Source organism: Bombus huntii, unplaced genomic scaffold (genome assembly GCF_024542735.1).
Source record: "Bombus huntii isolate Logan2020A unplaced genomic scaffold, iyBomHunt1.1 ctg00000230.1, whole genome shotgun sequence".
NCBI lineage: Eukaryota > Metazoa > Arthropoda > Insecta > Hymenoptera > Apidae > Bombus > Bombus huntii.
The window spans coordinates 25,386-42,124 of NW_026099448.1; the positions used below are offsets into that span (position 1 = coordinate 25,386).

Genomic DNA, 16,739 nt, shown 5'->3' on the forward strand with positions numbered 1-16,739 from the left:
AAAATGAAATGTTTTAGTATTACGCGATCATTATCATGCATATTGTATCATTCTCATTTTGGCACACACCTATGTTTCTTTAAATATTCTATTTTTTGACCATGGAAAACAAATAAGAAAACTATTAATTTCAGCCAACGCTCATACCGCGCTGAGTGCACTCGTTCTCGTCCGATCACGAAAGTTAAGCAGCGCCGGGCACGGATAGTACTTGGATGGGTGACCGCCTGGGAACTCCGTGTGGTGTTGGCTTTTTTTTATTTTTCCAATATTTTTTTACTTTTCTTGACAATCTATTTTTAATAATCTACGATCGAAGCATCGAGAAAGAGAAATGTTTTAGCATTACGCGATCATTATCATGCATATTGTATCATTCTCATTTTGGCACACACCTATGTTTCTTTAAATATTCTATTTTTTGACCATGGAAAACAAATAAGAAAACTATTAATTTCAGCCAACGCTCATACCGCGCTGAGTGCACTCGTTCTCGTCGAGTCGACTGTTGACCGCCGAGCGGGACGGACCCCTCGGAGCGCGCGTCGGAGTAGACTAACATCCACTAAAGTAGAAGGATCAAGTGACAAAATAGTGACAAAAAAGTGAAAAATACTGCATCCACATCATCTCCATAAATACAAATAAGAACAAAAAGAAAATAAAATAAGATAAGACAAAATAAAACTGTACAAAAAAATAAAAGCCACCGATAACGAAGCCAAGAGCAACGAAACGGAACCCACCGTAGACCCAATAAAAAAAGCCATCAAGAGAAAAATAATTACACATAAAACAGCCAGGGAAATCAACAGTATCTTAAGACTCCCCGCTCAAAAGACGCGGAAACTCAACCCACAACCTAACCTGGTTGCCAGGGCAAAGAGTCTAGCAAACATCCTAGGAAACACAGTTGTAGATTATCACCCCAGCCAAGAAGAAAAGGCTAACGAAATTACAATCTGAACCAGAGCCTCATCCACAACCGGGACCATCAAACTACTCCACTTGGAACTCAACGCTAGATCAAATAAGAAAGAAAAACGAAAGATTACGAGGCAAAACGGGAAGACACGGTCCCACCACGCCACCGGAACAATCGGCGCAGCAGGGGCGACGCACCCCACCGTACAACCCAGGAGGCCCGGCGCCTCCAACACCGCCAAGGGGGGACCGAGCACCTGACGGACGCCCCACCGGATGCTCCGCGAAGGAGCGTACGAGCACCCCACCCACCACAAGAGACAACAGGCCGCCACCCATCAACATAATCCTACAAGACCCCAAGGACACCGTAACGCTCATAGAGAAAGTAGCGGACATTAAACAATTTCACATTAAAAGAATACACGCAGGTAAACACGCACTCTACCTCCAAAACCTACCCGATTTCCATAAAGCAAAACAAACTCTCCTCTCAGCTAACACAACCTTCTACACGTATACACCCGAAACAGAGAAACACCATACATACTTGTTAAAAGAGGTTTAGACAATAGCTACACCGAAACAGAAATACTTACAGACCTACAAGCCTTGCACATTGACGACGTAAAATTCATTAAAAGTCACACGATTCACGACAAAAAGATCAAGGGAGAACAACATATTGCTCCCAATTTACATAATACAGCTATCCCCCGTATTATTTACATAATACAAGCAACCTACTAAAAATAAACTATTTTAACTACTACAAGATAAAATGGGAAGAAATAATAAAAAAAAAAAAAAAAGGATGACATAACTCAATGCCACAAATGCCAGCGACTAGGCCACACAGCGCAAAACTGCAACCTAAACTACCGCTGTGTTAAATGCAGTGAGCCCCATGGCCCAGGCGACTGCAAAATAAAAAGGGAAAACGCAGTAACCAAAGACAAAATATTCTGCGTCAACTGTAAAAACTACGGACACCCCGCGTCATACAAAGGTTGCCCCAAACTCGTAGAGCTTCGTAAGAAGCTAGCCGATAAAATAAAAAAAGACAAGGAAGCAAAGACACAACGAATTGCCCGAATAAGCCGCAAATACGTCCCAGAACTAAAGTTCTCTGACGTAGTGAAGCAGCAAACAACACTAAATCAAATAACCAAAATCTTCCCACAATCGGCAAACTTAGATCCGCGTCCAAGCCAAAGCCCAATCACAACCGATAACTCCCCCCATCTAAACATTATAAACGTTATCGAAGACTTTAAAAAAGGTATTCTCCAAGCGATAAAAGAACAACAAATGCAATTAAACGAAATAAAAAATACACTATCAACGCACGAAGAAAGGTTCGACGCCATCTTCAGCACTTTCAATAGTACAGACGACGAATAACCAAATCACGCCAAACCGACAATCACAGCAAAAAACACATAAATTTAACCTAAAACATCTGAAAATAATTGCAATAAATGCCAACTCTTTAATTTCAAACCAAAAAAGATACAGTATGCTAACCCTAATAAATAAATAAATAAATAAAGAAGCCCCCGATATGGTACTCATCTCAGAAACAAAACTAAACAAAAGACACAATGTACACTTCAAAAACTACACCATGATAAGACACGACAGACCGAACGCCAGTCAAGGAGGAGGAACAGCGATCAAGAAAAGATAAAAAAAAAAACCCTATAAAATACAAAACGATCCTAATTGATAAAATAACAGATAATAAGTTTCAGAACCTTAGAAACAACGATCATAAAAATAAAAATAAGCAATAAGGAAAATTTATTCATCACTGCAGCCTACGCAACCTACGGAAACCAGAAAGAATTTAACTACGAATTCAATAATCTTTTCGAACTCTTGCAGCTCAACAAACCGGAAAACTACTATATAATAGCAGGAGACCTTAACGCGAAACATACAAGCTGGAAAAACGAAATAAACAACACGAGAGGCAACTTCATTAGAAACTGGCTAGACAATAAAAGCATCCACTACAAAACAAACTTATACAGCTCCGAGCTACCCTCTTACCCAAAAGGAGGCTCATACCTGGACTATGCCTAGCAGATACCATATGCCTAGCAGATGCGCGACTAAAATTCCAAAACCTACGTCCAAATAACACCGTAAAGTAACACCTTAGCCTATGACAGTGACCATAACGCCCTAGTATTTCAAATTAACAAAAACACATCTGACTTCCTAACGCTCGAAACCCAGACCGAGACACCCAGGTACAACTACAAAAAGACAGACTGGAAAAAGTTCCAAAACACACTCGAACAAAACTGCGACCTAAAGATCTACAACAACGTCAACCTAACAAACAGACAAATCGACTCATTCTTAGACGAAATAGAAAAACACACACAAATCGCTCTCCAAAAATCCGTGCCAATCATAAAACAAAAAAATTCATGCGAGCCCTATATAAACAATAAAATAAAAGATCTACAGCGAGATAAAAGCTACATACTCTCCAAAATAAACAATATAAAATTTTACTATTCTTACGACAAAAGAGAAGAATTAGAATTCCTAAAGTTCCTACTACACAGAATAAAAGCGCAACTGAAACAAGAATTCGCAATTTCTATAAACCATTACTGGACAAACAAAATAAAAAACATCTCCAAAAACGACTCAGCCAACATGTTCCCACAAATAAATCAAATCTTTAGACCAAAAGAACAAAACCCCATCCCACCTCTCAAATTGCCCCCAGAAAATGCCTCCCTCGTCCAAGAAGCAGGTATAACGATACACAACACCATCAAAGACGCCGAGGGTAACTTCATAATACCTAAAACAATAGAAAAACTAGACATCATCGGCACCCACTTTTCCAAAATACATACGCAAAACGAACACATGGGCCGAGAACAACTAAACAGAATTATCATCGCCCAAAACAAACAAACTCAAAAATGAAATGGAACAAGACAAAACGCTAAACAAAACAGTCTGCACATTCTCAAACGAAAACACCGCAGACAACCCCAAACAACCAGATCCAGAAATAAACTACTTCGCAAATTACAATCAACTAAACACAATCTTCTCCAAACTAAACAACAAAAAATCCTCCGGCTTCGACGGCATCCCAAACATTTTACTCAAGCGCCTACCGAACAAAATAAAATGGTACTACACAGTACTCTTCAACAATGCTCTAAACAACACATATTTCCCCAGAAAATGGAAAAAAGCCAAATTGATAGCTATAACAAAAAAAGATAAAGACGGCTCATCGCCCGAAAACCTACGACCCATAAGTCTCCTCCCCAACATAAGCAATTATTATTTGAAATAATCATAAACAACCTAACCCCCTAACCTCCTTCTGCACAAAAAATGACATAATACCAGAGAACCAATTCGGCTTCCGACACAAACACTCCACAATTCACGCAATAAACAAACTTACGTCGGACATCTGCTGGGCTCTAAAACGCAAAACAACGAGTAGCCGCCTGCTTAATAGACCTCGAAAAAGCTTTCGACACAGTCTGGATCCCAGGTCTCATATACAAATTGATCAAGAAAAATTTTCCTAAATACCTGATTAAAATAGTTTGGGACATGATCACAAGCAGAACATTCGTAATGACTGAAGGTTCACACTCATCAAGCAAAGAATTCTCCATAAAGAACGGTCTACAACAAGGTGCAGTAAATTCCCCGTTACTTTTCAGTATTTACAACAGTGACTTACTAAATCTCTTTAATCTCAATACATCCACCCATAAACGCTCCATAGCCTTCGCAGATGACCTAATCATCTACGTAACAGGCCGCAAAATCAAAACAATAAAAACGAAACTCCAAGAACTTTTCGAGAAAATAAACGACTATTACCACGCATGGAAATTAAAAATCAACAATGCGCAACAATAAGCAAATGCGAAACCATACTGTTTAGACCCAAGTCAAGTGAAATCGGCCCAATAGAAAGAGAATACCTCTCTCATACCACACAAAAATTGCGTAAAATACCTAGGAGTATAGGTATAGACTATAAATTAAACTACAAGCAGCACACCGAAATTCAACTTACTAAGGCCAATAAAGCATTCTGGAAAATAAAAAAACTATTCTACTCCAAACATCTCGACAGCAAAGTAAAAATTCTATGCTATCAAGCGCTAATCAGACCGATCATAACCTACGGCTGCCCAATCTGGTACAACATATCAGCCTCCCAAATGGAAAAAATTCGCATATTCGAAAGAAAATGCATCAGGGCTTGCTTGAGTACTTACAGATCCCCGAACACAGCGGATTCAAAAAATATATAAAAAACAAAATAATATACGACCTAGCCAACGTTCACCGCATAGACTGTCACATCCTAAAGCTAATAAGAAACCACTTCGCGCAAGCGGCAAAGATAAAAGAAAATAGTTTAATCTTCAGTTGCTTATTTCCAAATGACGCATATTACAAAAACACTCTGACAACAGGCTACATCCCGCCAGAAGCTTTCCTATACCTTGACGAAAAAAACTACCTCCAGGACCAAAATAATATTCCAATAATTTATCACGTAAAAAGAAAAAGAAAAATAGGGATCAAAACTATACTTCACGAAGAAAACCTAAATGGACAGACCGCAGACACTAGGTGGAGATACAACATGGCCCTGAAAAGTGTCTGAAAGACACTAAAGACAAACATAGAAAAAATACAAAAAAATATTGCTGGATACTGAATCCATAATAAAATAAGAGAGAAAATCCATTGAACCGATAAAACTCAATTCTGCCCCCGTACAACACAGGTGCAAACATTGTAATTATTGTAATTCTCTTTCTTTTAAAAGAAACCTATTTAACATCCCCCTCCCCCTTCCCCTCATCCCACCCCTCCCCAAAATTTCACAGCCCCCAAAAATATACTACCGAAGCGTCCTGTTTTGCGACCCAGTTTTCAGGACAGTAAAAACAAATAAAAACAAAATCATATAGAAGCTTCGCTCCCTCCAGCGGCTTAAACCAAAAAATTATATTAATCAGGAAAAATGTAAAGCGCCGACACATATTATAGCATGGCTACGTCGTACCGTTGCGTATCGGTACCTTTGCCTAAGATATCATTACATAAATTCACCGTTTATTGCCAATACCAAAATGTATTTAAAATTGTATCTTGGGTTTAATAAACATTGTGGCGGCACTTGACAGTAAACTTCCCAACAGTTCACGTCGCGTGACGCACGACACAAAGACCCTATATACCTGCGGACAAGATGATTGCCAGATGTCGATACATTCGTACCGAATATTTCCAGCTAGCCCAAGGACCGCTATAAATCTTGGGATTTATTTTAGCTAAGGTCCTCCAAAGAGACAAACAGTCTTTGTTTATCAGTCTCGAAGTCGACCACCTACCACGGGGACACGCGAGAAATCTGCTATCTCTCACGTACGATGCTTCCCGCTAGCGACACCCTCTCAACTCAAGGGCAGCTAGCATCCTTTTCCAACGACCAACACGAATTAGCCAATAAACATTAACGTACATTTCATTTCCCTCACTTTCCGAACCAAAGCTTTTCTCAACGAATCCGATGCCTTCGCATCCTTAGACACATCCCAACGCAGTCTTCCTCCGCAGCAGCATCGCGACAAAAAAGTCAGTCTATTACAGCGAGTCAACATATCACGATCGTTATACTTACACGGTTCGAGTCGAATAATTACCTAAGCTCTCGACATCTCGTGCAATCATTGTCCGCACTCGTAGCGCATCTCGAATCATAGCTATCCAAGCTCGAACTTATAACCGCGCATTCGCGAACCGAATATAATCGCGAGTCCTGCGCCAAGTGTACTCATTGATATTACAGTGAATAAACATTTATCGTTGAGTAAATCTGAGTTTTCCTTCCGACCCTATCACGACATATCACCTCAACATATTTTAAAAAAAACAAAAAAAAAAAAAAACAAAAAAAAAACAAAAAAAAAAAAAAGCACTCGTTCTCGTCCGATCACGAAAGTTAAGGAGCGCTGGGCACGGATAGTACTTGGATGGGTGACCGCCTGGGAACTCCGTGTGGTGTTGGCTTTTTTTTTATTTTTCCAATATTTTTTACTTTCCTTGACAATCTATTTTTAATAATCTATAATCGAATAATCGAGAAAATGCAATGTTTTAGCATTACGCGACCATTGTCATACATTGTATCACTCTCTCATAGACGTACAAATAAATTGTTGCATGTTTTAAAGCTAAAAGAAGTCACGTTTCTTGATATGCAGAAATTTTATGATAACAGATTGATATCGTTAAATTTCAAGTGCATGCGTACTCGACGAAACTTCAGCGTCAATTTTTCCGAAAACAAAACTTTGTATCAAAAATTGTCATTGTACATTTTGGACTTACTTTTGAATAGGGAATCATTTACTTTCGTCTGGCAGCATATCTTTCCAGAACATCTTGTTCTAACTATGAATAGTTAGACACCGATTCTTCGCGTCAATTTCGCCACAATTTATTGCATTACTACTTCCTGAAATTAGAATTTCTAGTGCGTGTATAGCCTAAACATGGAAACTTTGCGGAAATTGGAAAAATTCATGGAATTGGAAACCTTGTACTTTTATAATGAATGTTCTAAAAACATTTCAGCACTCAAAACTTAACTGTGAAACCTAGAAAACGGTTGTTCTTGCAATATCTGTGGTTCAATCTGTAAATGTTTAATTTAATTTGTAAAGTGATATTTCTATCTGTAAAACCTACAAAACCGTTGTTCTTAGAACATCTGATATTTAATTCTTTAGATTTACGAAATGGATATTAGTAAAATATTCGAAATATAAACTTTAAGAATTATTCGTAGGACTTTCGGGAGAGATGTTCCGAGAACATTCAAAATTTAAGTTTCAAGGACATCTGTAAGATTTTAAGACATGCAAAACTTAAGTCTCGCCAACTATAAACTTAAACATATAGACTTAACATATAGACAACATAAACTTAACATATTACTACCAGAACTTATCAGAAAAATAGAAAAATGACTGCAAGATAAAGGCAAACCCCAGTCAATTTAACCACATTACATTTACAATACGAAAGCGGAAACCACCTAATATCCGATTGAATGGCACGCACATAACACAAACAAAGCAAGTTAAATACTAAGACTCCACTTGGACTCATAACTTACATGAAAGCAACATATACCAAATCAATTATAGACAAAATACGGATAAAAAGGAGACAGTCGAAACTGTAAACTCAGCATAGAAAGTAAATTGAAAATATCCAAAACCAGGATAATAAGGTAACTAAACCAGAATCGCTTCTAGAAAATACTCAGAACAGTAGTCAACGCCCCATGGAATATCAGAAACGAGGATATACGCAAGACCTAAAAATACCAATGGTCAAAGAAGAAATCGGCAAGTACTAAAAAAAAGGAAAAAAAAAAGGAAAAAAAAAAATACAAGGAAAGAACGGCAACGCGTCCAAGCCAAATTGTAAAGTACAAATTAAATAAATGGAAAAAAAAAAAGAAAAAAAGAAACGGATTGCATGTTTGCCCATAAAGGAGTAATCAAAGTGATGAAAACTTTTTATAATGCTTGTTACTTGCGAATAACCACACTTAACCCTGCTGCGGTCTTCCATTTAACTAAATTATTCGGTAAGAGTTTGAAGAAGAAAGTTACCTTTGCATACAAAGATTCGTTTTTCTTTATTTTATCTTCTAACTAAGGACCGGGGAAATGTAGCGGTACGTTACTGTATCCTTCATAATAACTTTCATTGCAAAGAACCGGTACATTCTATTATCGCAAAGAAAATCTTGGCATTAGTGAAATTTCTACAAACTCTTATTTTCTCTTTGAAATGTTCCAATGTATTTATAACACTCTCTGCTATTTCTTTTGCAGCTTTCCTACGCGGGTCATATTACCGTCTTATAATATAATTTTGTATCAGTGCGTTCCCTAAATTTTGCTATGATCGCGCGTTTTTTTTTTTTTTTTTTTTTTTTTTTTCCTCAAATATGTCGGTTTCAAGAGTCAGATAAAATTTTGCTCTATACGTTCAAAAGAATACAGAAGTTCTTAGAGAAAGAAAGGAGAGCAGTAAGAACAAAGAGACCCGGAGACCCGGCAGCAGGGTTAAAAACAACATGAATTTAATTTCTAAATATTTTGGTTTCTTGCATCCTGATATTAACCTTCTTCTGCTTAATCTATTTTCATCGTTAAGAAACATTTTAAACACTATTTACAATACAAAGATAAAATACTTTATTTTATATACCACATTGTGAAAATAAAGATAGTTTATTTTTTACTACATATTCAAAATATTTTATTCGTACTGTAGACCAACAACTACTTAAGATAGTATTTAAAAGAAATATTCAGAAAGAAAATTCAGAAATAGAAATAACTTTTAATTATATGTCGGAGATGAAAGGAAAGCCGAAGCCTTTCCTTGGAAATTTTGGGAACATCCTCTAGTACCTTAGCCTAGACTTTATTATAGTTGTAATTGCTTAAGATTTGTAATAAGCGAGATTGGGTTCGAGGTGACAATCGGTCGCTGAACGTAGCCACGGTCACGGGATGGATGTTTTATCTAACGGAGGTCTGGAGTGGTTGTATGTGTTTTCCGAGAAATGTGGTTGTGGCGGCATGCGGCCTCGAGAGCAGGCCGAGCCACGTGTGATGTTGCCTCGGAGGTGCCGATGCAATGGGACATACATTGTATTAGTAATCAAAACTCCAGGCAGAAACTGCCTAGCAACGGCGTTTGGAACTTTCTCGATGCTTCCAACGAGTGTGCCTAGCAACGGCGTTTGGAACCTTCTCGATGCTTCCAAACGGATATAGAAAACAAAATGCAATCGTACAGGGAGAAAAATCTCCACGAGGCTGGCATTCTTGCGATTGCCTTGGAGAGTGATACATCGAGCATTTTCGACGATCGCATTTGCGTCTAAGTTAGTTTCGCTTAGTAAGGAGTTATCCCGGTGACCGTGGATTCGTTTGAACTCAAACATTGCTAATAGTACTATTTAATTTAATTATTCGTAGATCGTATTATTCATTAGGCTTAGTGTTTGTTAGACTTATTATTAGTCGTACTTATTATTTGTTAAGCTTAGTGATAGACCTGTATATACGTGTAAATAAAATCTCGGCTTTGTGAAACGATGGCTAGTCCACATGAAGAGTCGTCGCGCGCCCAAAATTCGAATCGTGACCCGACATCAGAAGTGGGATCAGAACCGTTTAAAGTGCTACAAGAGCAAATGGTCCTTATGCGCGAGTTAATTCAGACGCTAGCGCACAAACCGGAGGTGCAAAGACCGAGTACGGAATCTAAGGATGTAACGTTACCACGTTTTGACCCCGAAGGTGCGGGCGCCGATCCATCCGCGTGGTGCTCTCATGCTGATTTGATTTTGAAAGACCACCCGATGCAAGATAGTGCGTTACTTTCCGCTCTAAATCGCGCCCTAAGGGGTCCTGCTGCGCATTGGCTTTCACAAATGGTGCGCGGTGGAAAGCTTACCTGGCCAACGTTTAAGGAACAATTTCTTTCGCGTTTTGGTGGCAGAGAGACAGCCGCTTCGGCGTTAATAAGGATATCCAGAGAACGACCGTCGGAGACTGAATCCCCGGGAGCGTACGGTAGTCGCCTCCGCTCCATGCTGCAGATGAAGTTGCAAGATCTAACGATGCCCGAAGTGATCAATGCCTTCGCCCTTTATATGCTGAGTTCACAAGATCGACGCTTTCGGCGACTAACGCTCGCGAATAATATCAGGACGGAGGACCAATTTCATGATGAAATGAGGATTCTCCCTTACAACGATCAGCCGACATTTTCGCCAAGAAATTCACTAACGGAACCTGAAGCTAAACGAAGCAGGCTATCAGTTCCTCGGATTAAGTGCTACCGCTGTGGTGCTCTCGGACATAAGAGAACGGAGTGTCGCCTGCAAATACAAACGGGGAAGGAGCAGGATATACGAAACCCGAAGGAAAAACGACCAGCCGCATCGTCGAAGGTGACCTGCTTCAAATGCCACGAGGAGGGACATATCGCGCCTAATTGCCCATCATCGCGGAAAAGAAACTACGATTCCATTGACGAACGCCGGATCGACTCCTGTGTAGTGGAAGCTCCGGCTGGTAGATTAAGCCATCTGGGTGAGTCGTATCCATTTTACTTTGATTCTGGGGCCGAGTGTTCGTTAATCAAAGAGTCCCTAGCCTCGAAATTTTCGGGTAAGAGAATAACCGATGTGGTAGTGATGCGGGGGATCGGGAATACTTGTATTAAGAGTACACTTCAGATTTTGTCCACTGTTTGTATTAACGGTCTTACATTGGAGATAGTTTTTCATGTCCTTGCCGACGATTACCTAAAATACGACATCATGATTGGTCGCGAGATTTTGAGCCAGGGATTCGACGTAAATATCACGCAAAATAGCCTCGTTATTTGTAAAACAAAGGTCGTTAACGCTTGTGGTAAAGTCGCGGAAGATGCGGTCAACATTAACGAGGTTGACACTGATGTGATCGGTAACGACAAAGATCGATTAATCTCTGTTCTCGAAAAATTTAAAGAATCATTCATTACGGGTTTCCCGCGTACTCGCGTCAGTACGGGTCAGTTGGAAATACGGCTAATTGATCCCAACGTCACCGTGCAGAGAAGCCCTTACAGGCTTAGCGAGGAAGAGCGAAGAATAGTACGCGAGAGAATAGACGAATTAATGAAAGCACAAATCGTAAAACCTAGTAATTCGCCGTTCGCGAGCCCTATGATACTCGTGAAGAAGAAGGACGGCTCAGACAGATTGTGTGTAGACTTTCGAGCGCTGAATAAAAATACGGTCGCGGATCGGTATCCCTTACCCCTTATTGCTGACCAAATCGCGAGATTGCAGAGTGCGAGATACTTCATTAGCCTGGACATGGCTAGCGGATTTCATCAGATTCCCATTCATCCTAACTCGACGGAATATACTGCGTTCGTTACCCCCGACGGTCAATACGAATACGTGACGATGCCGTTTGGGTTGAAAAATGCACCAGCCGTTTTCCAGAGAGCCATTTTCAAGGCCTTAGGCGACCTCGCTTATTCGTATGTCGTTGTTTATTTGGACGACGTTCTAATAATCGCCGACTCAATAGATCAAGCTCTAGGAAGGTTGCACACTGTACTAAACACTCTCGTAAACGCCGGATTTTCTTTCAATTTCGCTAAATGTTCTTTTCTGAAAACGTCGGTACTTTATTTGGGATATGTAATTCGTAACGGAGAAGTTCGTCCAAACCCGGGAAAAATACAAGCTTTGAATTCTTTACCTGCACCGTCGACCGTCACACAGCTTAGGCAGTTTATAGGTTTGGCCTCTTACTTCCGAAAATTTATTCCTAAATTTTCACAAGTGATGAAACCCTTGTACGCACTCACTTCTAGTAACAAGCACGTAACTTGGACGGACAGGCACGAAAAGATAAGACAACAGATAATTTCCGTTCTGACCGACGCGCCGGTGTTAATGATATTTGATCCCAATCGTCCCATAGAGCTACATACCGACGCTAGTTCGGAGGGGTATGGAGCTATTTTAATGCACAAAGTCGAAAAGGAAAACAGAGTCATCGAATATTATAGTAAAAGGACCAGTCCCGCGGAATCTAGGTATCATTCGTACGAACTGGAGACACTAGCAGTAGTAAGCGCCGTCAAGCATTTCCGACACTACTTACATGGACGGAAATTCTTAGTAGTTACCGACTGTAATTCTTTGAAAGCCTCCAGCAACAAAGTAAACTTAAACGACCGGGTTTATAGGTGGTGGGCTTATTTGCAAACATTCGATTTTGACATCATGTATCGAGAGGGTAAACGAATGGCCTACGTAGATTTCTTTTCGCGAAACCCCGTAGACTTGAATCGCCGTATGATAGACAAGGTCGCAGAGAAAGAGATTAATCTGGCCGAGATCTCCGAGGATTGGCTATTAGCGGAACAACGTCGCGATCCGCAAATCTCCGAAATCGTTAATAATTTGCAGAACGAAGAGCTCGCGGAAGATATCGCGAATACCTACGAACTGCGATCCGGTACACTTTACCGTAAAATACAACGAAAGGGCAGAACCCTTTGCTTACCCATTGTTCCGAGAGGTTTTAGATGGTCCGTCATCAACCATGTGCATCAGTCAATTATGCACTTAGGATGGGATAAAACGCTCGAGAAGCTCTATGAGTATTATTGGTTCGAGGGAATGGCGAAGTACGTTCGCAAATTTGTCGAGAACTGCCATGCTTGTAGAGTTTCGAAGGCTAGTTCAGGTAAAATACAGGCTGAACTGCATCCTATACCTAAGACCGGCATACCGTGGCATACGGTGCACATGGACATAACGGGCAAGCTGAGTGGCAAGAATGACTCGAAAGAGTATGTCGTCGTCTTGATCGATGCCTTTACGAAATTCGTGCACTTACATCACACACGCAAATTGGATTCGCTTAGCGTTATCAAGGCACTTAAGTCCGCCGTGTTTTTGTTCGGTAGTCCCTGTCGGGTAATAGCAGATCAGGGTAGATGTTTCACGGGCCGGGAATTTCAAGAATTCTGTGCAAGCAAACAAATCAAAGTTCATTTGATCGCGACCGGTGCAAGTAGGGCCAATGGCCAAGTAGAACGTGTTATGAGCACGTTAAAAAATATGTTCACAACGGTAGAAACGACCGGGCGTTCATGGCAAGACGCGATCGGGGAGATGCAATTGGCTTTGAATTGCACCATCAACCGCGTAACCAAATCGAGTCCTTTAGAGTTATTGATTGGTAGAGCAGCAAGACCGTATGACTTATTACTACCTGATAACATCGAGGAAAAAGAAATAGATATCTCCAGTGTAAGACAACAGGCAATAAAAGAGATGGAAACTAGTGCTAGGTATGCCAAAGAGAGATTCGATAAAACCAAAGCTAAAGTAGTTAGGTTTAATCCCGGTGATTTGGTACTACGCCAAAATGAAGAAAGGAACCAGACAAAACTGGATCCAAAATTCAGGGGTCCGTTTGTAATATCGGAGGTCCTGGAAGGAGACCGATATACCTTGAAAACACTGGATGGGAAAAGGTCATACAAGTACAGTCATGACAGGTTAAGGAAAATGCCGGATAGTTGCATTCCTGCGGAGTTGGATGTCTGTTGTGATGACGAGAACAGTGACCATGGCGATGTGAGTACCCCGATCCCAGAGGATCGTAGAATTATATGAGCCCAGGTGCGGCCATGGGATGGAGTTCAGTGCGGTCAGGCACTGGAAGTGACGATGTCACGAAGCTGGGAGCCGGTTTAGTACCGACAGCGACGATGTCACGAAGCTGGGAGCCGGTTTAGTACCGACAGCGAAAATGTCACGAAGCTGGGAGCCGGTTTAGTACCGACAGCGAAAATGTCACGAAGCTGGGAGCCGGTTTAGTACCGACAGCGACAATGTCACGAGGTTAGAGCTGGTCTAGTACCGACAGCGACAATGTCACGAGGTTAGAGCTGGTCTAGTACCGACAGCGACAATGTCACGGATTTGGAGCTGGTCTAGTACCGACAGCGACGATGTCACGAGGCTGGAGGCGGTCTAGTACCGGCAGTGACAATGTCACGAGGCTGGAGGCGGTCTAGTGTTGACAGCGATCGTGTTACGAAGCTGGTTATGTAACGAACTTTGAGAGTATGTGCGATTCGAAGGATGAGACCCATTTGGGTGTGAAATCGAGAATGGTCCGTCATGTCATTACGACCCGACTGAAAGCACGCAGAATGCAACTGGCACTTTGAATGCTAATCACAATGATACTAATCCTGTTTCCTTTTGTTTTGTTGACGAAGGTACACCCGAGGACGTGTGATAGTCAGGATGGCCGTGTCGGAGATGAAAGGAAAGCCGAAGCCTTTCCTTGGAAATTTTGGGAACATCCTCTAGTACCTTAGCCTAGACTTTATTATAGTTGTAATTGCTTAAGATTTGTAATAAGCGAGATTGGGTTCGAGGTGACAATCGGTCGCTGAACGTAGCCACGGTCACGGGATGGATGTTTTATCTAACGGAGGTCTGGAGTGGTTGTATGTGTTTTCCGAGAAATGTGGTTGTGGCGGCATGCGGCCTCGAGAGCGGGCCGAGCCACGTGTGATGTTGCCTCGGAGGTGCCGATGCAATGGGACATACATTGTATTAGTAATCAAAACTCCAGGCAGAAACTGCCTAGCAACGGCGTTTGGAACTTTCTCGATGCTTCCAACGAGTGTGCCTAGCAACGGCGTTTGGAACCTTCTCGATGCTTCCAAACGGATATAGAAAACAAAATGCAATCGTACAGGGAGAAAAATCTCCACGAGGCTGGCATTCTTGCGATTGCCTTGGAGAGTGATACATCGAGCATTTTCGACGATCGCATTTGCGTCTAAGTTAGTTTCGCTTAGTAAGGAGTTATCCCGGTGACCGTGGATTCGTTTGAACTCAAACATTGCTAATAGTACTATTTAATTTAATTATTCGTAGATCGTATTATTCATTAGGCTTAGTGTTTGTTAGACTTATTATTAGTCGTACTTATTATTTGTTAAGCTTAGTGATAGACCTGTATATACGTGTAAATAAAATCTCGGCTTTGTGAAACGATGGCTAGTCCACATGAAGAGTCGTCGCGCGCCCAAAATTCGAATCGTGACCCGACATATATAGACTCATCGGTTTCATCAGTCTCTGTAAAATACTATTTCGAATCAATTTTACAGTCTCTCACACCAGTAGTGACAAATTTAACCGCAATTAAAAAAGTATCGTAATCAATATTGAAGTAGTCGAGTAATAGTGATCTTTCAATGTTTCGAAAATCATATAGAGTAAATAGAAAAATAATTATTTGCTGATAATATTGACATAATTTAACCGTTCGAGTCCCAGGGGTCTTTGAAAAACCACGGTCGTGTGACGATCGGCATACTTCAAATCCGACGGACTGACGATAGAGATAAAGATGTGGCGGCACTCGGCGACAATGTATATCGCTGAAGTGCCTAATGAACCATCAACATCCGAACGGTCCTTCCACCGAAGGTTCTAGAAGAAAGAGCACGTGGCAACGATCGCGGACGCCTAGCAAATGCATGGACGGTGGGGATGTTGAGGGATGACAAAAGAAAGTAATCGGATCCGATCGAAAGTAAAATCATAAGAGTCAGTCTTAGAAAGTCACGCCTAGAGTTCGGAAGTAGATTGTAAAGTGTATTGTTGTTAGAAAGAAAAAAAAATAAAGTTTTCTTTTTTTATTTTTCACCTCAAATTTCTTTTTTATTTTGTTATTTTACGTGACAGTGGAAAAGTCCGGAACGGCAGGATAACCTCTTAATCGATTGCGAGAGAAACAAGCGGCACAATAGCGCTCGTCATATGTGTTATTTTTATGAAATACATCTATATTTTTATATATGCGTACTATTAGTTTATAAATATTCCAAATTTTGTTCAATAAAAATTATTAAGATAACAATGAAATACACAAAATACCGTCAGTCGTCCGTAGCGTTCAAATGTACTGGGACTTTTCGACATAAAATCTAAACACCGCGATCACGCTGCTTGGTACTCAATCGGTTAAAGAAACAACGATATGTCTAACATGCGCGCGTGTCTCTGATATCGGACGATACCGCGCTCTGTAACTCGTTCCCCGTCGAATTAATCTTGGGTGACAGATTTACGAGGGAGAGTAATGACT

The 16,739-nt window shown here is 40.7% G+C and overlaps 1 non-coding gene across 1 annotated transcript; it reads left to right on the plus strand.

Moving 5' to 3' along the window:
- The first annotated feature begins 133 nt into the window (after positions 1–133).
- Positions 134–252, plus strand: LOC126877733 (5S ribosomal RNA). Its single transcript, XR_007695280.1, has one exon. It is a non-coding gene; the product is annotated as a 5S ribosomal RNA (ribosomal RNA).
- The last annotated feature ends 16,487 nt before the right edge of the window (positions 253–16,739 follow it).